Source organism: Callospermophilus lateralis, unplaced genomic scaffold, assembly GCF_048772815.1.
Source record: "Callospermophilus lateralis isolate mCalLat2 unplaced genomic scaffold, mCalLat2.hap1 Scaffold_177, whole genome shotgun sequence".
NCBI lineage: Eukaryota > Metazoa > Chordata > Mammalia > Rodentia > Sciuridae > Callospermophilus > Callospermophilus lateralis.
Genome location: NW_027512821.1, coordinates 759316 through 781877, shown reverse-complemented (window position 1 = coordinate 781877; position 22562 = coordinate 759316).

Sequence of the window (22562 nt, the reverse complement as noted above, 5' to 3'; positions counted from 1 at the left end):
GAATAAAATCTCTGCCATTCCCAAAATTATTGAATTAGGATAGCTTATGCTTTAATCCTTAAAAGAAAAAGCACCTTTCCCTCCTCAACTTTAAAGAAACTTATTATCGAGGAATAAGACTTATAAAAGAAAATGCACTAATCTTTAAAGTATGGCTTAGTGACTTTTTAAAACAAGTATATATTATAGGTGCACAAGTATTGTTTATATATCATCTATATTACGTTATAATACATTTTGTTCAGTGTATTGCTTGCCTTGTGTGCTGGTCAGCTTTCCAGTACTGTAACAAATACTTTTAAAAAGTTTTATTTTTGTGGCTCACAGTTTTGGAGCTTCCAGTCCATGATATTTTGGCCCTTTTGCTTTGAGTATGTGCCAAGGCAGTACATCCTAGCAAGGAGCACGTGGTAGAGCAAAGCTGCTCACTTCATGGCAGCCAGGCAGCAAGAGAGAGGGAGAGACTAATGTCCAAGCGGACTACCCCAGTGACCTAAAATATCGCATTGCGCTCTACCACTTTTTAGTAGGACCACCCTAGGGACCATGTTTTTCACATTTGGTCTTTGGGGGACTTTCAGATTCAAATCAGAACACCTTGACATTCTCCCAATCATGTTTTTTATGATTTTTGTTCTTCGTAACAAATCTTTGACTACCCAAACGTCATAAAGATATCCTATTGTTTTCTTTCAAACACTTAATAAGAAAGTCCCTCTTTTAAGAATAAGTTCCATTTCTAATTAATTTTAGTATGTTACCTGATGTGTGAATCAATGTTTACTTTCATCAAGATAAATAATTGATCTTATATGGTATATTAAAACATCGTACTGAATTCATATAAATTATTTCCCACATAGGATGCATCTTTCTCTGGACTTTGTTCTCTTTACCTATTTGTCTATACTTGGTTCAATACTATACTTTTTTAAAACTATTATAGATTCAATTGCTCTTTATATCTATTACTTTTAGTAGTATGAACTTATTTATATTTTCACTGTTCTAAGTTCTTTACATTTCAACATAAATCAGCTTGTAAGTTTTTCCCAAAATTTTAACTATGCAACAAACTATACATAAGCTTACAAATTAATTTTTGGGAATAATATTTTAAAATTCATGTAATATTATCTAATCCACAGCTCGAAATCTGATTTTCCTATTGTTCCAATAATGTCTCCAATAGCCTTTTTCCCAGATATTCCAAGATCCCATTTGGAATTATATGATTATTTAGGTATCATGCCCCTTCAGTCTCTTCTTAGTCTGAATTAGATTGTTAGCCTCTGTTGGTCTTTCATAATATGAGGAGTTTCAGTGGACATGAGATTTTTGTAGAATGCACCTTAAGTTTGAATCTGGCTGTTCAGATCAGACTCAGGTTATGTATTTGAGTCAGAAATATGACATAAGTAATGCTGCCTTTTTTTCAATGTATCACATTAGGAGGTGTACAATGTTGATTTGTCCTGTCTCAGGGCACACTGATTGTTTGGTTAAGTTGCAGTCTGCTAGCTTTCTCCACCATGAAGCTATGTTTTTTGTGTTTTACATTGTTAACTATTCTTTGGGGAAATTATATGAGAATCTTCAAGATATTATTTTCTTTCCTAGTATATCTCTTACCTTTGTTTTATTTTTAACCTTTTGTTTGAAGTGAGTTTTCTGGAAACAGAATATTTTGGGACATTTACAGAAAAAAAAATTGTTCTTATGACCTCTACTCATTTTTTCCCCACCTATTTCCCTTCTTTGATTTAGATTGAGCATACTGCTACATCTTCAGTGCACCATCTTGCATAGTATAAGTTTTGCACATTTTTCATTAAATTTATTCCTAAGTATTTTATTCTCTGTGATGCTATTGTTAATGGAATTTATATTTCATTGTGGGTTGTTCATTTCTATTATATAGTCCCATAATTGACTTTCCTCTTATTTCCTGCAAACCTACTGAACTGATTTCCTAGTTCTAATCAGTTTTTAGTTGTATCTCACATGATTTATATAGAGAGGATCATGTCATGTTTGCAAATGGAGTTTTATTTGATTCTTTCTAATCTGGATGCTTTCTATTTCCCTTCTGAAAATAGTGCTCTCACATGAAGCTTAATACGATCCTGAATAGAAGTGGCAGTCAATCACAAGATATTCTCATCTTATTTCTGACCTTAGAAAACATTCAATCTTTCACAATTAAATATTATGTTATCTGTGAGGTTTTGTAATTTTTTAAACGAGGTTGAGGATTTGCCTACTATTATTATTTTAATAAATTATTTATCATGAAAAATGTGTTGGATTTTATCACATGCCTCTCCTATCCAGTGAGATGATCCTGTATTCTACTAACATGATAATTTAAACAAACGGATTATTTTGTGTGTGTGTGTTCAAACAAACTTAAATTTCTTGATAAATACCAATGGCTCATGATATATGATTATTTTTATATGTTGCTGGATTAGATTTGCTAGCATTTTGTTGAGCATCTTCACTTCTATGTTCATAAATCCCATGTATAGTTTTCTTGTGCTGTCTGTATATGGTTTTGATAACAAGATAATATTGGCTTCATAGAATGAATTTGGAAGTGTTCTCTCCTTTTTTTTCATGGGAGATGTTGTGAAAGATTGATGTGAATTTTAAAAATTATTTTGTAGAATCCAGAATGTATCACCTTTGCTTCAGTTTTCAACAGGCAAATTTGATTATTGACCCAAGGTCTTTACCTGCTATAGGTATCATTTGATTTTCCATTTCTTCTGAAGTTTGTTTGGGTGGTTTGTATATTAAAATAAATTTGTTAATTTCATCTAGCCTTTCTAACCTGATAGCATAACATTGTTCTCAGTAGTACCATATAATTATTTTTATTTCTGTAAGGTCAGTAGTATTGTTCTTTCTTTCATTCCTAAATCCAACAATTTGAGTTTTCTTTACTTTATTCTTGGTCTGTCTAGGTAAATTATTATCTTTTCTGTTAACTTTTGCAAAGAACCAGCATTTGGTTTAATTAATCTTCTTCACAGTTTTTCTATTATCTGTTTTGCTTATTTCCATTTTAATCTTTTTATTTCCTTTTATATGCTTGCTTTGGGTTTAATTTGTTCTCTTTCAAGTTTCTTAAGACTGGAGGTGAGGTTATTGGCTTAACTTCCTCTCTCTCTCTTTTTTAAAGGTATTTGTGTGTGTGTTGAAACAACTTTGTATTTCCCTATGTAGTGGGTTAGTAGCATTCAATAAGTTGTATCATTTCTTTATTTTATTCATTTACAGTATTTTATAATTTCCCTTGTAAATCATTATTTGACTCATTTTATTTAGGATTATATCCTTTAACTCCCATATATTCATTAATTCCTCAATTTCCTCTGTTTTGATTCCTGATTTTTTCTATTTTGGTTAAAGCATTTACTATTCATGATTTCTGTACTTTCAAATTCTTGTCTTAACTTGTGAGTTAAAATATAAAGTATTCTGTATAATGTTCTATTGAGGAGAACATTATTTTACTGTTGTATAAAGTTTTTTAGACACATCTGTCTAGAAGGTTTATTCTTCTGTACAGTCTTCTATTACCTTGTTGATTTTTTTATAGTTATACTATCATTATAAAGCTTAGGGTATTGAAGACTGCCTGTTATTAATGAATAAGGGTTTCATGCTTAGATTCAGTTTTGTTAATAATTGTTATATCTTTCTGATTGCTTGATTCATTTATCTTTATAAAATTTTATTCAATATTATTACAAAATGTTTCTCTTAAAAGTCTGTTTTCCTGATATCATTGTAGCTGCTTTTCTTTTCTTCTGATTACTTCTGCATTGTGATTTTTATTTATCCATTAATTTAATAGGAATTCTGTTTATATCTAAAGGTTTCTCATCCAAGTGTTTCTCCTGCAGACACCATATTGATGGACCATGTTTATCTTTTTTTCCCCACCAATTCCACATTTTATTTGGGGTGTGAAATACATTAATACTTACACACCTACTGATGCAGTAAGATTTAGTTCTGCCTTTTGATGTTTTTTTATACCTTTTAGATCTTTTGTTGTTGCTCTATGCCTTGATCACAACTTTTTTGTGTTATAAAACATATTCTAATGCAACATTTGAATTCTCTTTCATTTATTTTAGATTTTTAAACTTGTTTTCTTAGTGATGGCCCAGGAGATTAAAATTAACATGCTAATTTGTAATTATCCTACCTAGACTAAATTGATATCAACTACTTGTAGTCGTATTAAAAAAGTTGGTCCTCTTCTCACATTTCCCCCCTCCTTTGTGCTCTTATTTTCATTCAAATGATTTATTTATATAATTTGTGCTCCTTAATCTAGATTTATAATTATTGTTTTATGCAATCATGTTTTAAATTCAGATAGGACACAAACTGTATCTTAAAAACCATATATTATCTCTTCTACACATACATGTGCCTATATCTTACCTTACTAGTGCTCACTATGTCTTCTCATTTTAAATCATTTTCTGATATTCTTTCATATTATCCTGTGGTTTTTTCTCTTATATTTCTCATAGGTTGGACTGGCAAGTGATGGATTCTTCCAATTTTAATTTTTGTTAAAATGTCTCAAATTTTTCTTCAGATTTGAATAATAGTTTGCTAGATATCAAATTCTTCTTTGACTACTCTTTGTTTCATTGAATATGTCACACAACTACTGTCTACCTTCCATGATTTCTGATGAGAAATTATCTGTTAACCTTATTGAGGATCCCAAGTACATTATGAATTATGTCACCTTTTCTATCTTTGAGATTCACTTTTGGATTTGTTTCTGTTACAGGTTGATTATGATGAATTTAGTTATAGAATTCTTTTAGTTTATCCTACTCAGAATTTTTTCCATGTGTGCATTAACATCTTTAGGCACAATTTGGGGCATCTAAAGTCATTGTGTCTTAAAATTTTCCTTTCTTCTTCTAGCATTCTCATTTTGTGTGTGTTGATATGCTTGATTATGTCTCCTAGATCTTTTCAGTCCTGTTACTCTTTTCTTTCTCTTTTTTAGAATAGTTTATCTTAATGATTATGTCTTTGAGTTTCCTAATTCTTTCTTCTGGGAGTTCAAATCTGCAGCTGAAAAAACTTTAGTGAATTTTTCCTTTCAATTATTGTTCTTTATGTCTTCAAAATTGTGATGTCTTCATTTATTTATAATTATTTTACCTGATAAGATGTTGTTCTTATAATCTACTTTAATTCTGTCAAAATAATTTCCATTAATTATATGAACAGAGTTAAAATAGCTTTTTTAAAAACAAAGTCTTTCTATTGTGAGTTTACCATCTCTTTTTCAGGGACAGATTATATGAATTGATTTTTCTTGTGTATTATCTTTTTATCTTTACATATATATCTGTATATCTTGCATATATATATATATATATATATATATATATATATATATATATATACACACACACATACATACACACACATTCACACATATGTATATATAGTTTCTTTTGACGTCTTTCAATTTTTTTTGTTTAAAGTGCATATTTTATTACTATGTATAAATATAAAGCACTAATAAAAAATAAAATGGCAAATACTCTGAGAGGGAAATGAGAAAAACTACTCCATTTACAATAACCTCAAAAAAAATAAGATACTTGGGAATCAATGAAAGAGGTGAAAGATCTACACAATGAAAACTATAGAACCCTAAAGAAATAAATCAAAGAAGACCTTAGAAGATGAAAAGATCGACCTTGTTATTGGATAGGCAGAATCAATATTATCAAAATGACCATACTACCAAAAGCACTGCACAGATTTAATGCAATTCCGATCAAAATCCCAATGACATTTCTCATAGAAATAGAAAAAAGCAGTCATGAAATTCTGGAAAATAAGAGACCTAGAATAGCTAAAGCAACCCTTAGCAAGAAGAGGGAAGCAGGTGGCATCACTATACCAGACCTTAAACTATACTACAGAGCAATAGTAACAAAAACAGCATGCTATTGGCACAAAAACAGACTGTAGACTAATGGTACAGAATAGAGGACACAGAGACTAACCCATAAAATTATAATTATCATATATTATACCAAGATGTGTAAAACATGCCATGGAGAAAAGATAGCCTCTTCAACAACTGGTGCTGGGAAAACTGGAAATCCATAGGCGACAAGATGAAATTAAATTCCTATCTCTGACCATGCACAAAACTCAACTCAAAGTGGATCAAAGACCTAGGAATTAAACTAGAGACCCTGTGTCTAATAAAAGAAAAAGTAGGCCCTAATCTTTATCATGTGGGATTAGGCCCCAATTTCCTTAATAAGACTCCTATAGCCCAAGAATTAAAACCAAGAATCAATAAATGGGATGAAATCAAACTAAAAAAGTTTCTTCTCAGCAAAAGAAACAACCTTTCATGTGAACAGAGAGCTTACATCCTGGGAGCAAATTTTTACCCTTCACACATCAGATAGAGCACTAATCTCTAGGGTATATAAAGAACCCCAAAAGCTAAGCATCAAAAAAACAAATAACTCAATCAATAAATGGGCCAAGGACCTGAACAGACACTTCTCAGAAGAGGATATATAATCAATCAACAAATATATGAAAAATTGTTCATCATCTCTATCAATTAGAGAAATGCAAATCAAAACTACTCTAAGATATCATCTTGCTCCAGTCAGAATGGCAGCTATTATGAAGACAAACAACAATAAGTGTTGGCGAGGATGTGGGGGAAATGGTACACTCATACATTGCTGGTAGGACTGCAAATTGGTGCAGCCAATATGGAAAGCAGTATAGAGATTCCTTGGAAAACTGGGAATGGAATCAACATTTCTTTTTGGTCTATAAGGGACTTAAAAACAGTATACTACAAGGGAACAGCCACATCAATGTTTATAGCAGCACAGTTCACAACAGCCAACTGTGGAACCAACCTAGATGCCCTTCAGTAGATGAATGGATAAAAAATTTGTGGCATATTTACCTTCCACTCCAAGACCAGTGTGATATTTCAAAGGCATGCAACAATTTTCAGATCTCCAAAAAACATACCTCATATGTTCAAGAATGATGAAACACCAACACGCTATGACTTTGAAACTGGAGTTCACAGAATGTGCTACTAATATATTAAAAATCCAAAGAAGTGTGAAAGATCAGCTTTTTCCTGCAACATGGAGCTGTGAAACAAAGATGAAAGAAGCAGGAGGGTGTGTACATAAGATGATAAGGATGGATGAGACCAACCACTCAGTGTTCAGAGACTGAACACACAGTCTAGGAGAATCCATGGCTATTTTCATGTTGCTGGAGAAAATAGGACTGAATGTGGAGACACTGAAAAACTAGAAATGATTTTAAGAGGTTTAAGCACTCAACAGTATCCCATCCTATTCTCCAGCCCTTACTCATGATGCTCCTGTCTGAACCTGACACCCTGTACTGTTCTCATGTCTAAAGCCATTGCCTCCTTCGGCACAGCAAATATAATGAGCATCACTATGTCCAGGGAGACTGAAACAGTACTCCAAAATTAGCCAGTGATTCTCTATGCATACAGGGTTGATTGGCCCATTGGTACACTAAGTTTTTCTGCAAAGTGAATCAGACCCTTGGGAGCCAAGATGCTTACACATGTGCATATGAGTCTGGACCATGTTCTCACTGCCCTAGGTTCCCTGCCTCTGAAAAGATGCCAGAAATTCTGATATCACGTGATTTAGGAGGACTAAATGAGATAATATGTGCAAAGCATTTAACACACATTGGAAACTTGGTAAATGCTAGTTACTTTCTCTTTCTTCTTCACTGAATGTGCCTCTGCTTTTGATAAAGCGAAGTAGCATTGTTGCTGACATCTTCTGATATCTAGCAATTTCAGCAGATTTATGGTTTTGTGCTTTAGTGGAAACCTGCATAAATTGATTGTTGCCAAAGCATATATCATTTCATTCATTCTAGATAGTTTATCTTGCAGTAGATACTAGGAGCACTCCAAAAAGAGAAAATGGATGAAGAGACCCCATTAGGATGTGTGCAAACTAATAAATTTGGAGCATAACGAACTAACTTTCCGCAGTTTTTCCCCTGGTCAGAACAATGGGATTTTATCCTTGCTGGAGTTTCTTGGGTATGCCCTGCTGCACCCAGAACAAGGCCTTTGCATCCTCCATTTCTTTCTGTTGATGGAACCCTGAACATGACAGCCATCACTGGCTGATCTCTGCTCATTCCTTAAGTCCCTCAGGGAACCCTCTGGTGACCTCTGACCTCAGTCCAGGTCCTGAAGGACATCACTACAGGACAGGTTTTCACCCTACTTTCACAGTGACTCACTGGAACCTAAATAATCATCTATTTTGGTGTTTATGTGAATTAATTAATGACCACTGCATCTTCTAGGGATTATCATCTTGGTTTCAGAGACCATGTCTCACTTTTCTCTTAGAAGAGGCACTGGCAAAAAGCAGATGTGTGGTCCTTACCTTCTAAAACAGCTTCCAAACATCTCCCCCACAAAGCATTCGGTCCTCAGGTATATGTTCATGTGTGGGCTGGCACTAGTGGTATGCTCCTATCAAACAGTATGGCCAAAATGACAGAATGCCACTTCCTAGCTTAGATTATAAACAATTGCTGATAGAGTTTGAATTGTCCTCCAAAGTTTGTGTATACAGTGTAACAGTATTGAGAGGTAGTGCCTCTAAGAGAAGATCCATTAGTAGGGCTGTGCCTGCATGATTGGATGAATATTGTTATCTCAGTTTAATTATCACTGGAGTGGGTAGCTGATGAAAAGATGAGTTTGACCCCTCTCACTTCCTCTACCCCTCTCTCTCCCCTTTTTTCTCTCTCCTATACTTGAATATTCTCTTTTGTTCTTCTGTCTTCTCACATGCAACAACTCAAAAAAGAAGGTCCTGGCCACAGGCTGGCTCATTTCTAAGAAAGAAATCCCTGTTCTTTATAAATTACCCAGTTTCAAGTATCTTGTTGAAGCAGCATAAAACAGTCTGACATTTTCTTCTTCTTCACCCTCCCTTTCTCTCTCTCTAAAAAAAATAAAATAAAATCTGCCTTGTGGGGAAGCTCATGATCAAGGAACTGAAGAAGGCCATGCAAGTCCAACTAGAAACTCAGGCTCTCAGTCCAGCAGCCGAGGAGGAACTAAATTCTGCCAACAACCATATGAGTGATGCAGGAAATAGCTTTTCCCCGTATCAAGACATGAGATGACCACACATCCAGCTTTGTCTGAAGCTTGGGAGAGACCATGGAGCATAGAAGCCCATCAAACCATGCTAGAATTCCTGGCTACATAAGCTGTGAAGTAAGAAATGTTTAAGGTCAAGGGTATGCAATAACTCTGATTTGATCATTATACAATGTATACATATATGAAAACATCATAATGTGCCCCATATATACATACAACTGTGAGGGAAATCGTGGATGTGTTCTAAGTTGTAAGAAACTAAATGTCCCAACAAATTTGATCTAATCAGTAATTCTTCCTGGGTTTTGCTAAGGAAGACTTCACTAGAGAGTTAGTGAATATTATAATTTGATGGAAAAGATGGAAATAATTTCGCTAGGTGGAGAACTTCCAGACAGGGAAAAGTAGGTTCAGCTGTAAGAAAAGAAAAAAATGTAGTCATTGAGCATCTGGTAAGGGTCAGTCATTGAGCCAGAGGCCAGTGGTATAACTGCAAGGTCCCTGCCCTTGACAGCATACAACACAAATGCAACACAAGTCCTGTAGACAGGAAGGTGACAATGATTCTCTGATAAACATCTGGCACACATCTCCTAGGGCTTTACAGTCACACCAGCCTAGCCTAAAGTGACAAGGAAGATCTTCTCAGGGGTGGGGGGAGGTCAGCCTGATTTAAGTCTGGAAGGCCATAACTATCCTGCTATGCATTTAGGTACAGCAATAGCTAAGGTAGAAAACTTCCAAGTGTACTGTGGAAAGCCTGATACCCAAGGAGTCAAGGCTGAGTGTAGAAGTACCAGGAGCATGGAAAGATGTGAAATGGCTGTAAGGAGTGACCAGCAGCCCCAAGGTGGGGAATGCTCCTGAAACACCACACCAAGACTTAGTGATATGATGGATGAGGTGGAAGGGAAGGGGAGGAACCAGGGATGATGTTCAAAGAAGGTAATAGATATGAAATGGGCAAATGTGCATCCCAGGGAAGCATTTTCTATGAGAAGGCCGCCAGGCTCACTTTGCCCAATCTGGGAAGTGACATTGCAGGCATGTTGATGAGGGAGATCCTGTTGTAGTGGCACACACCTGTAATACCAACAGCTCAGGAGACTGAGGCAGATGGATCATGAGTTCAAGGCCAGGCTCAACAACTTAACAAGACCCGGTCTCTAAATAAAATATACAAAAGTGCTGGGGATATGGCTCAGTGGTTAAGCACCCCTGGGTTCAATCCCTGGTACCAAAAACAAACAAACAAACTACAAAAAAAAAAAAAAAAAACGGAGGGATGGAGAGGGAGCAGCAGAAGGGGCTATGGTGTTCTGGCACAGGGATTTGCAGACTTGTCACCTGGCCAGCACACCTGGTGACAAGATACACATAAAGTAAAGGCACTATCAAAGATGATTCCATGTTTACTGCTTTACTTTCTTTATTTTTAATTAATTTTATTTTTGATTGATATACTATATTTGTACTTATTTATGATGTTACATTGTTCTAGTTAGCTAATTCAGTAAATGGACCTGCTGTTAAAAATATGGAAACCAACAAGTAAAAGTTTACTTAACAGAATGATTTAGGATGTTCAGTTAAAAATCTGTAACCTCACAAAGAATCCAGAGCCCTCTCCTCAAGCAATAGGGTCTTTCTGGCCAATTTCATTAGGCCAGAATTATTCAGAACAATTTCAGAAAAACAAAGGGGGATTGACTTCACATGGTCACTTTTTATATCATGTTAAATTCCTTTTCAGTGCTTAAAACTTAATTGCTTTATTCATTCACATATCTTTCTAAAAAATTCTAACTTATAACTTTGCAGGCAAGGCGGGAAAAAAAGGAAAGAAAGAAGCCACTATGTCAATACTTTCTTTGATAACTACAATACATTTTCAATTTCTGGTATAGTTCAAGGATGAGTCTATCTTTTAGATTGCAGTATTATGAAAGAGAAAGTTGGAACCAATTAGAGTCAAGAAACAAAAGGTGAGTGACTGCAAATCATTGGCAAAACTAATTGTTGGCAGAAAATTTTTAAAGTTTCTTGACTATTAGAAAATCAAATTTTCTTTATATGTCACAGACACATAGAGTCATAGGCCATTAGCCCTGGAAGAGACTAGAGATGCCGCCATAGGGGCAAATTTCTTCTCCCCAGCAACCACCCCCTCCAACATTTTGGTTTCCCTGAGTCACCCCCAGCGATCTGGCAGCAGTCAGCTCTGCCTTATGGAAGGAAATGTGCAACATCCTGCCATCAAGGCTCAGGTATTTGATCTGTTCAGCTTTATCCTCTTGCAGAATTTCAAGGGCTCTTCAGTGGACAACAGGTGGTAGGCAGGAGGTTGATGCAGATGGAAGCCTGGCAGCCCAGCACTTCTCACTGCCCTGAGAGCACTGGGTGCACCAGGTGGAAGTGCATCGACTGGACTCTACCTTCCTGGAATTCTTGCCTCACCTTAACAGGCCCAGCCCCTCTCGGCCATCCCAAGCTCTGGAACATCATTAGGTACAGAGGCATAGGCAGTGGAGCAGCTATATAGCCAAAGTAGAGATAGCAAAGGCGACAAAAAGAAACCAGGGAATGAACAGAAGTTGGCAGAAGTGGAAATGGGAAAAGCACTTCAGTGAGGAAGAAATAAGAAGAGAGTTTCTGATGTGAGTAGCTAAATAAATCCAAGGGAGAGCCACAGACAGATTACAGGGGAATTGTTGAACCACAATGCATAATCAACAGCAGCCCCTAGGGGATGGACATGAGAGGCAACTGTCAAGATCTGCTATTTGTTCAAAACAAGCCCAAGAATAGAGTTTTGCCTTGTAAGAATACAAAAAACTGACAGAAAAAAATTCTGAGCTTCCTTGACAGTAGTAGAGTACTGTTACTAAACATTGGATCTTGTTAGAGTTGAGATGGAAAATGGATTTGTATGCTCAATGCTGTGAAGGGCTCCTTTCATGTCTTCATAATACCTTTCTTATGGAATGGAAGACCACTGGATTCAGTTTCCTTCTCGTGCTGTGATTCCTTATACACAACCACTGAGACACAACAGGGACTGGAGGCCACTTCATGGTGCTGGCCAACAAGACAGTGGTGCTCAATTGTGAGAAGATCTGCCCTCCTGTATCTTTTTCTCTTATTCAACAGGAGATTCTCAACATTTCTGGAACAGGCAAGCCTCAGAGTCCAACTCTCATATCCTGTTCTCAGTATAGCAAATAGTCTCTGCTTATCCAAACATCGATCAGGTTCAAACTTTCTACTATGATGATACACTTCCTTGTAAAATGCAATTTTAGCAAAAACCACTAGTAAGTCTATTCTAAAAAAAATTTCCCGCCGTCAACCCATGATCACCCTCAGATTCTCATTATCTAACCTTATAGCTGATCATCTTTGCCTGACTTCAGCAGGTCCCCTGATAGGTTGGTTCCACTAGAATTTGTCTCCTCTTAGTAATTTTCCACCTACTGACTGCTGCTTCTTGGCATTACACCATGACTTTTCTTTGTGGTATGAAGAATGGAGCCAGCTCTACACTGGGGTCACCTTTCCCCTTGGAATAGTCCTGAATAAAATGTGCCTTCACCACTTACCCTATTATCTTCTCTGGCTGACAAGTGTTTTTTCTCCAAAATGAGGAGAGTAGAGACATCATGCTAGTATCCACAGACTACAAATTTTCAAAACAGTTATTAAATAGGTTTAGGAGAAACATCATCAAAAGGCACTGAACTATGATTTTTCTTGTTGACTTTTACCACCTTTTTGCAAGGACCTCCAAGACTGTTTAAAATTTCAGGGATTATGTATATGTGTTTATATGTGCATATACACACACAAATGTATATAAATATATATAAATGTGATAAATATACACAAATGTGTATTTTTATAAAAATATGTGTGTGTAAAGAAACAGAGGTTCTTAAAATGTATTTATTGACATATTTACTTTTGTTGCAACAGTTGCTGATAGAAAGAACATACTCAGTGGTGGTGGTGGATAGACTTCTGAGACGAGAAAAGGCATCAATGTGAACCCTGAAGAAAAAAATACAGTATGTACAGAAAGAAAACTAGAGAGTTTTCAAAAATTTATTGTTCATTTCAAAATAGCCAAAGGAGGAGTCTTAATTTTCCCAACACAAAGATTTAATGAATGTTTGAGGTAATGGATATGCTAATTGCCCTGATCTGATCCTTACATGTTATATATGGTTATTAAAACAACACATGGCATCCCCAAAATATACACAAGTATGTGCCAAATTTTATTAAAAATATATTGTATTCTGCCAAAATAGAAAAAGGAAAGAATAAAGAAAGAAAAACTAGAGGGTCATTCCAGGAGGGGATAGGATGAGAAAGGCATGTATGGAAAGGGGTGTCTGGGGAAAAGCTGTGGGATCTGCGTGCATAGAACACTGTGTATCTGAGCGCGTGGTGGGGAGGACGCTGAAAGGAGGCTGAGGTGCACTGCAGAAGAGCCCCACTTCAGGCCAAGGAGCCTTCACAGGCACCTGGGAGTCTCCCAGGGCTTTTGAGCAAAGGGGCAATGAACTCAGACCAATCTGCTCGATGGAAACAGTACACTCCTATGAAGGTTTTATGAGTGAGAATTATACACAGAACAGCAGATGAGGAAGCTTTAAAGCTAAACACAATGTAAGCCTGACAAGGGAGCAGGAAAAATAAATAAATAAAGATACTGAGCAAACAACTCTTTGAACAAAATCCCAAGTGTCTACTGTGTCATTAGGAGATACATTTCAAAACCTGCAGTGGTTGCCTGAAACTTCAGATAGTACCAAACCCTATAATTTAATGCCATTTCCATCTTAACTAAACACTTATCTTGTCCTGTCACTGTACCATTTGCAGTTTGAAGTGCAACAGCAAAACTAACATGAATTTTTTTTTCCACAGATATGAGATTCATTCTTACCATAGATCTTAGTAACTTCAGTATATGATTTTGCTTTTTTCATTTTTTTTTATTTAATAGAGAACTTTGGCCTTTTCACTTAACGGAAGCAATAACAGCTTCTCTTTGGTACGTTTGAACAACCAGCATAATTATTCTTTGTGCTTTGGGTACATTATTAAGTAAAATAAAACTTACTTGAACACAAGCACTGTGACACCAAGAGTAATTCTGACATTCAAGATGGCTACTCAGTGACTGACAGACAGGTAGATACACAGCGTGGAAAGACTGGACCAAAGGGTGTTTCACATCCAGGGTGGGATGGAGTGGGATTTCATCCCACTGAACAACTGGAATTTAAAACATATGGATTGTTTATTTTTTAAATTTTCCATTGGATATTTTCAGACCTTTGTTGACTTAAGTAATTGGATATCAGAAAATGGGAGGTGCTGCATTGGAAGGGAAGAAGGGCAGCAGGTGGCAGAGGGAATGAAGACAATCCTCCTTCCCCAAAGCCCAGGTGGGAGAAGGATGAGCAGTGAAGAGAGGCAAGTCACTGGGAGTCAGAGTGTGAGTCCCAATAGCTCCACATGAGCATGAGGAGACATGAGAGGCAAATGAGGTTGTTACTCTTCCCAAGGGCTACATGGGAGGAAGGACATGGCTTACCAGACTACAGGTGGGGTAGAGATGTGTGCCCCATGATGTTTCACATTGAAGAGAGAAAATATGCACAGTTTTCACTCTTTCTCTGAAAAAAATGTTTTTTCCCTCACTCATTCTTTGCCAACAGTTCTGTACCTGAGCTGATACTATATTGACATCACAATGACACCTCATCCCCCTCCTGCATCTACCCTCTACCCTGTATTTTTAACCCCTTTAAGACAGACTCTCACAGACTCTCACAGTCCTGAATGGCCACACTGTATTTCTCACACTACCCCTCAGGCTGCTGTGAGAGTGGGGGTTCCTGGAGAAAATGTGGTTCAAGTTTCTAAAAAGCATGAAATTCCACAGTGTGTTTTGTGCAGCTTCTCCTAGCTTGAAGACCATTATGCTGATCCTAACATGTGGACCAGGTGAAGACACTGGTGTCCAGGAATGGTCAGCACAGGGAAGAAAGTATATAGCACCAGGGATAGGAGGGTAGGCTCACTTGCAATAGGACCAGGAGAGATGATGATCCCTTTGATGCTGGAATCTAGAAGAATGCCTGGACTTGGGAAGTAATAAGACCTTGGCAGAAAATGCCATGACTGAGCATGAGATCCTAGGCAAAGTGATGTGTTGGTGATACCATGTCAGGTGGCTTCTACATATTTCAGAAAATTCTTGACTACTCAATGTAATTTATTTCTATTATTCTCAATTTGGAATAATATTTATGGTCTTTTCTATAAAAATTATCAAGTTATTAGATGCTCTGATAAGTAAATAGTCCTAAGTCATTGCACCATAGCCCAAAAGAAAACCATATTCAACTAACATGCTTTTGAACTGTGGCTTCATTTCCAGAATCCCAAATCATGCTAGAAGTTTAAACTGATTTACCCACATATGCACACACTCCTTGCTTTCTTCCATTTTACACATGTTGCTGGATCTCTCATTCCAACTTGTGCAGTGAGGCAAGGCACACGCACACTCGTATACCCCTACCTAGTTTAAAAAGTGTCTAGCATGTACACATGACCCACATGGTACAGGCAGCAGATGTTATTAAAGACACAGAGATGTAAGGACAATCTTTGACTCTGGTCTCTCAAAGCTAAATTCAAAGGATAAAGATGTGTACTTCCAGATGACCTATGTATTTAGTGCTCTGTGCCTGACATTGTTCAAATGCCAGGTTGTATTCATGGAAAAAGATGATCATGGTCCTGCCTTCCAGAACGTACACCCCTAAATACCACCCATATCCCAAGTCTGATATGCTGCTTCTTTTCCCAAACTGCTTCCTTCCTCCCTCCATAGATCCATGTTTCCCCACCTATCAACTAGAAGTCAGCTCTGAGTCATACATCCCTGTTATATTGGGAACAAAGAGAAAAACAAATTCATTCTCTGGAGGATCTCCAATTCTCATAGAAGAAACGGATCTGAAAACGAATGTAGTTATCAGTCATGCGGAGCATCCTGGTTGCTCTGATGCTGTGATTTTGGGGTGATGTGGTGCTTATCTTGACATGGGGGATTCAAGACCCATGAAAATTTCACTATCAATATGAAGAGGGGTGCAGTAACCAGCAGGGTTGACGACAGCAAGTCTCCGTGCGCATTTTTCTCCATAAGCCGCTTTCAGCTCACATCTTGTGATTAACCCCAACACCCCCCGCCCCTTCAGAGGACATGAACAACTTTGCTTCTCAGAATGGGAATTCCAGGAATTATTTTTCGTATCCTTGGACCAGCTATGGGTAAATTTAGGCCCTGGATTGAAGTCCTATTTCTGCTTACCCTTTGTCGGAAGGTCTCGTGTTCTTGATTTTTAAGTTTGATGGAAATCTCCAACTCAGTACAGCTTGCTTGGGTTTGAATATTGATATCTCCCCCCTATCCCCATTTATACTTTAGAACCTGGTATTCAATGGGACTGTATTAAAAGAGCATTTGGGGAAGTGGTTAAGTTATGCAGGTTCCATCCTCATAAGTGGGATTGGTGGCCTTATTAGAGAGGTTAAAGGGAGTTGCCTTATCTCTTTTGCTATGCAATGACACATAGAAGGCACTATGTTGGAAGCATAGTGCTGGAGAATTGATCTTGGATTTCCCAGTCTTCAGAACTATGAGGAATACATTTCTGCTGTTTATAAATTTCCCAGTCTAAGATTGTTTGTTATGTCAGCCTGGACAGACTGAGACAGGGCTACTCCGATGACAGTGACAAAGAGTAGGATCAGAACCTGGCTGGGAGAGCTCACAATATTGCTGAAGAGTGATACCAATAGGGACGCCAAGGCCTGCTCTGTTGCACCTGTCATCAGATCTGTCTGGAACTCTGAATTCTGAAAAGGGAGCAAGGACAGGCAGTGAACTCCAGCCTCCTAGGTCAGCAGCCAGCCAGTACCATGTAGGATATAGCAATCTCTCATAAATGAAGAGAACCCAGGCCTGGCATTAATGCCAAGGTTGCCATAATGAAGTACTACAAAGTGGGTGGCTCAGGATCTCACCGTTCTGGAGGCTGGAATTCCAGGATCCAGTCAGCAGCGTAGCTTCCCTCCGAGGGCCATGAAAAAACATTTGGCCCATGCCTGTCCTTTAGGTGCTGGAGATTGCTGGCCATCTTCGATATTCTGTGTCTTATAAATGCCTCGTCTCAACGTCTTCCATCATGTTCACACTGTTCTCCTTATGGTGTGTGTGTGTGTGTGTGTGTGTGTGTGTGTGTGTGTGTGTGTCCCTAAATTCTCTCCTTTTGTAAGTTATTTTGGAATAGAGCCCACCTTATTCCAGCGTGACCTCATCTTACCTAATTATAACCATAACAACCCTATTTCTAAATGAAGTGGTATTCTAAGATATTGAGGGATACAACTTCAACATACAATTTGAGGGTGGGGGAGACATAACTCAACCCAAAAAAGGTTCCATGGATGTGATTTACAGATGTAGATGTAGTCTTGCCTCCAAAGAACAGGGGCAAGTCTGGTCTTTCAAGTGTTTGCATAATCAGGGTAAAGCATTATTTCTAAAGGTAAACCATGCTGCATAACTACTGTTTAGAACCTTTCATGCATTTCCTCCTGAACCAAGAGTAAAATGTAAACAACTCACCATGATCTACAAAGCCCTCCTGTGATCTGGAACCTATAAACTCTTATATCTAAGCTCTCTCCTTCTTCTTCCCAATTCCTATGTAGGAAACCTTCATGGTGTAGTCATAACTACATGTTTAATTTATATAGGTCATACCTATCTACTTGGAAATGTCCACAGTTTGAAATGACATTGCACGTGCTTGGTGTTTCAATGTCTTAAATTATAGGGGTTAAATTTTATAAAATGTTTTGTCTTTATTTATTCCATTCACTATTTTGTTCACATTATCTGATTTAGTATCTGCTCCACTGCAGATACCTAGTACTATTTATTGAATTAATAAACACTCTTAGGATGTGAACCACCTTTAACTTCTCCCAATCCTTATTGCCTACATGTATTTGATCATATCTTGGGAATTACATTTCTCCTCTCCACATCCTCCTCTATAGTATACTGCCACTACTCAGACTCAGAACTCACCACTTCTCACACTGAAAATTCACAAAAATTCCTACCATGTTTTCCTAACTCAGTCTTCCTGGTCTTCCTACTGTCATCATCTACAATGCTAGAGATATTTTTCTAAAAGATCCATGTGACCAATCACTCTTAGGACCTTGTCACCTGAACAAATCCTCAGCACAGAATGGCTGTCCACCTATACTCCAAACTCACTGCTAGTATGCACTCTGGTCATAGCAAATTGCTACCTTATCTGGATTGTGCAAGGGCTTGCAGGAACCTCCTCTGGGTGAAATGGAAGCAATTCTACAGATGTTTTCACAAGAAATCCAATCCAACAGCCATACCTTTCAAGAAAATATTTTTTTAAAATGCAACATAAGGATGTTCTTTTCAAAGACTCACAATGTAATGTGCAGAATGAGAAATATCAATTGTCAAGTATACAACTGAAGTGGAAAAATTTAAGATGAAAAGTAAAATAAGAAGCTATTCCTTCATTTGAAAGAGTTTGTGCATGAGATGACTAGTAACAAAGGCCAGTTGTTTTATTATTGCAGATAGCTCAGTGTTCTTAAATTGCTGAAAAGTTCACATCCATTTGTGCAGTGGATGTGAGTGCATATTACAAAGTAGCATCTCTAAAAATAGTGAGAAATTCCAAGATACCAAGAAGACAAAGAGGAGATGTGATATAAGTTTAAAATTCACCAGTTTCTACATTTAAGACATACCATTTAGAAGAGTTCTTACTGATTCTGCTGTTCTTTTAGGGATAGACAAGAGAATTTGGTGGCCCTATCATTAAGGTAGATAGTCTTTGAAATATGGTTTGAGCTTTGTAAGCCTTAACTCCATCAACCTTAAAATTGGGTGATTATAACAATGGCCTCTTAAGTTTAATGTTAGGATTAAATTCTGGAAACACTGTGCAATAGTTTGGATTTTGAATATCCCACAAAGGCCATGTATTAAAGGCTTGGTCCCCACATTATGGTGCTATTGGGAAGTGATGGGACCTTTAAGAGGTAGGCCTACTGAAAGGAAGTTAGGTCACAGGGGTATATCTTTGAAGGAAATATTGGGATCCTAGCCCCTTTCTCTCTTTGCTTCACAGCTGCCATGAGGTGAACAGACTTCTCCACCATGCACCATGATATACTGTGCTGCCAGAGGACCAAAGCAATGGGATAAAGTTCTGAACACTCTGAAGCCATGAGCCAAAATAAACCTTTCCTCTTTTAAGTTGATTTATCACAGGTATTTTGTTTCAGAATGGAAAGCTAACACACAGTGGAAGCAGTGAATAAGTTGAGCTAACATTATTAAAGCAAGAAATATTCATCTTTTAACTGAAGAAACCATACCCTAGAGACATGGCATTGTGTATAGGTTTGCAGAGCATGTGCGCATTCATATATATAGACCCCCAATGGGGCATGCATGTGAGAGGCAGAGGGTGAAAATGATGCTTTATTCATTCATTCATTTGACAAACATTTATCAGGCCTCTGAATGAATCCTAGGAGTAGACATGTGACCAAAGAGACACTCGGGCTTTCAGCCAAGGCTCATGGTCAAATGAGCACCTGCTATAGACAGAGATTCTCTGGATCTTAGGTTAAAAGTGCCTTTCAAGGAAAGATTTTCCTTGGAGATTTTTTTTTTCCTCTAGTACCAGAGATCATTCCCGCATGATTTGTGTGGGTCCTCCAGAATACTCTATTGATCAATTGAGCAACAAGCAAATTTTAAATACTATTATTTCTATTGTTATTAGCATGGAAAGAGCTTTCTTTTGTTGATAAATCACATCTTGAATATACAAGTTTAGTGTGAAAAAGTATTATTTTTAATTTCTTAAAATAATATTAAAACTACATATGAGACCATCCTCTTGAACAACTGATAATGGACCAAGGCTATGTTCCTCTAAAGCCAATATTTCTAGAAGAAATGAATAATCAATTTCTATTAGTTTATTTTGACCAATGCATCAATATTCTCAGGGAAAAACTAAAAACACTGGTCCCTAGACCACTCTTCTTAAATAACCTGAGGGCAGTTTGGGAGGTTCTCAATGCAAGAAAAAAACAATTTTTCAGTAAGGTTCCTTTGGGCTTTACTCTTGCCCCAAATTACTCCTTGCTAACTATTCCAAATTAAACCTTATTCCATATAAACTTAAATTTTGAACAGTTTATCAAAGAAGCTGTCCTTTCTCCAATGTATGTTTTTTGTGCCTTGGTTGAGAATTATTGGATGTAGACAATAGGTTTATTTTCCAGGATCTCTCTTCTGTTCCATTGGTCTCTTTGCCTGTTTTTATGCCAGTGCCATCCTATTTTGGTTACTATGGCTCTACTATGTCTTTAAATCAGGGGTTGTGAAGCCTCCAGTTCTGTTCTTTTTGTTCAGATTGCTGTGGATATTTGGGTCCTTTGGGCTTCTACATGAATTTTAGGATTATTTCTTCTAGTTCAATGAAGAATACAGAACAGTGATTAATAGAGGTTGGGAGGAGTTGTAGGGGGTGGATAAAGGGAGGATGGATTTGACCAGTTATCACTCTGTATATGCATTTAAATATAACTGAAACCTACTGATATGTACAATTAATATGTTAATAAAAATAAGATGTTTCAAACATTTTTTCAAAGGTTCAAAATTTTGATGGCATGACTTATATTAGACCAACACTCTCACTAAGAAAAAATATAAAACCTAGCAAAATACAAGTTAAAGAAATCTTTTTGAAGAAGGCAAAAACAGAGCAGGCAGGCTCCCGGGGGTAAACTCCATTTCCCAATGCTGTTTCTCCCAGGAACTTGTCTCTTGTTGGCCTGGTGCAAAATGTGAAGGAGCTGGGCAGAGAGCAGCTGCTAAGATAAAAAATCCAGTTGAGCTTAAGGCAAAAACTTCAGTTCAGTCAAAACAGGAGAGGCTGTGGTTTCAAAGAACACAAGTAACAGAAGAGTGAGCCAAGATTAATGTTTCCCCCTTGATCCATTTTCTGTCCACACTGTACAGAGTAAAGGGTTGAAAGCAAGTATAAAAATGACAAAAAAGAGGAGCCAAATTTTAGCCATTTTATGGAGATTTAATCGGGATCTCTGGGGAACCAGATTGGGAAGACCAGAGCCCAGCTGAGCTTCAACAATGCAGATCAGCTGCACAACAGCTCAGACCTTCAGAGAGGTGGGCAAACATCACATAAAACCTCTACAAATTTTTGTGCACAATCAAAATTGCCAGGCATGTCAAGAAATGGAACCAAGCAAGAAAACAGACTATAGAAATGGAATCAGAGCCCAGATACTGTAGTTATCAACTGTGAATTTAATGGTTAATGTGTTCAAAAACACAGTTTGCAGAGTGGAGAATATAAGCAGAGAAAAGACATCTATTAGAATCAAATAAAATTTGAGAGCTGAAAAACACAGTCACTGAAATTAAGAATGCAACTGATAGTTTTGACAAATCATTGGACTCAGATGAAAAATGACTTAGGATGCTGAAAGAAAGGCCACAAGGTTTCCTACTAGTGAAGCAAGGAAGGCAAAAGGAAAGAAAGGATAGTATAAGCAGTAGGACAAAGGGGACATAGGAGAAATGTGTAACCTTCAAGTTCTTGGAATCTCAGATCTTGAGAAAAAGAAAATGGTGTTGAATCAATATTTTAAGAAACACTAGTTACTTCTTTGTGGTAAGAACAGTAAAAATCATCTTGTGTAGCTCTTTGAAGCTTCCAATGCATTAATGCTAAATTTATTCATTATAAGGTACAAACAGAATCCAGTATTTATCCCTTTTATTTAACTGTAATATTGTACCCATTGACAACTTCTCACCTTCCTGCTACTTGTCTCCCCTACCCAGGTGCTGATAATCACCATTCTACTCTTCTTTAAGATCAACTTTTTAAAATCTCATCAAAGAGATAATGTGGTACTTGTCTTTCTGTGCCTGACTTATTTCACTTAACATAATGTCCACCAGTCTCATTCATGTCCTTGCAAGTGACTGGATTTCGTCCATTTTATGGCTGAAAAATAGTCACTCATATGTTGAAAGACACTTAAGTTGATTCCATATCTTGGCTATATTATAAGTGTTCTCACTACAAAGAAATGGTAAATATTGAAGGTCATGGATATG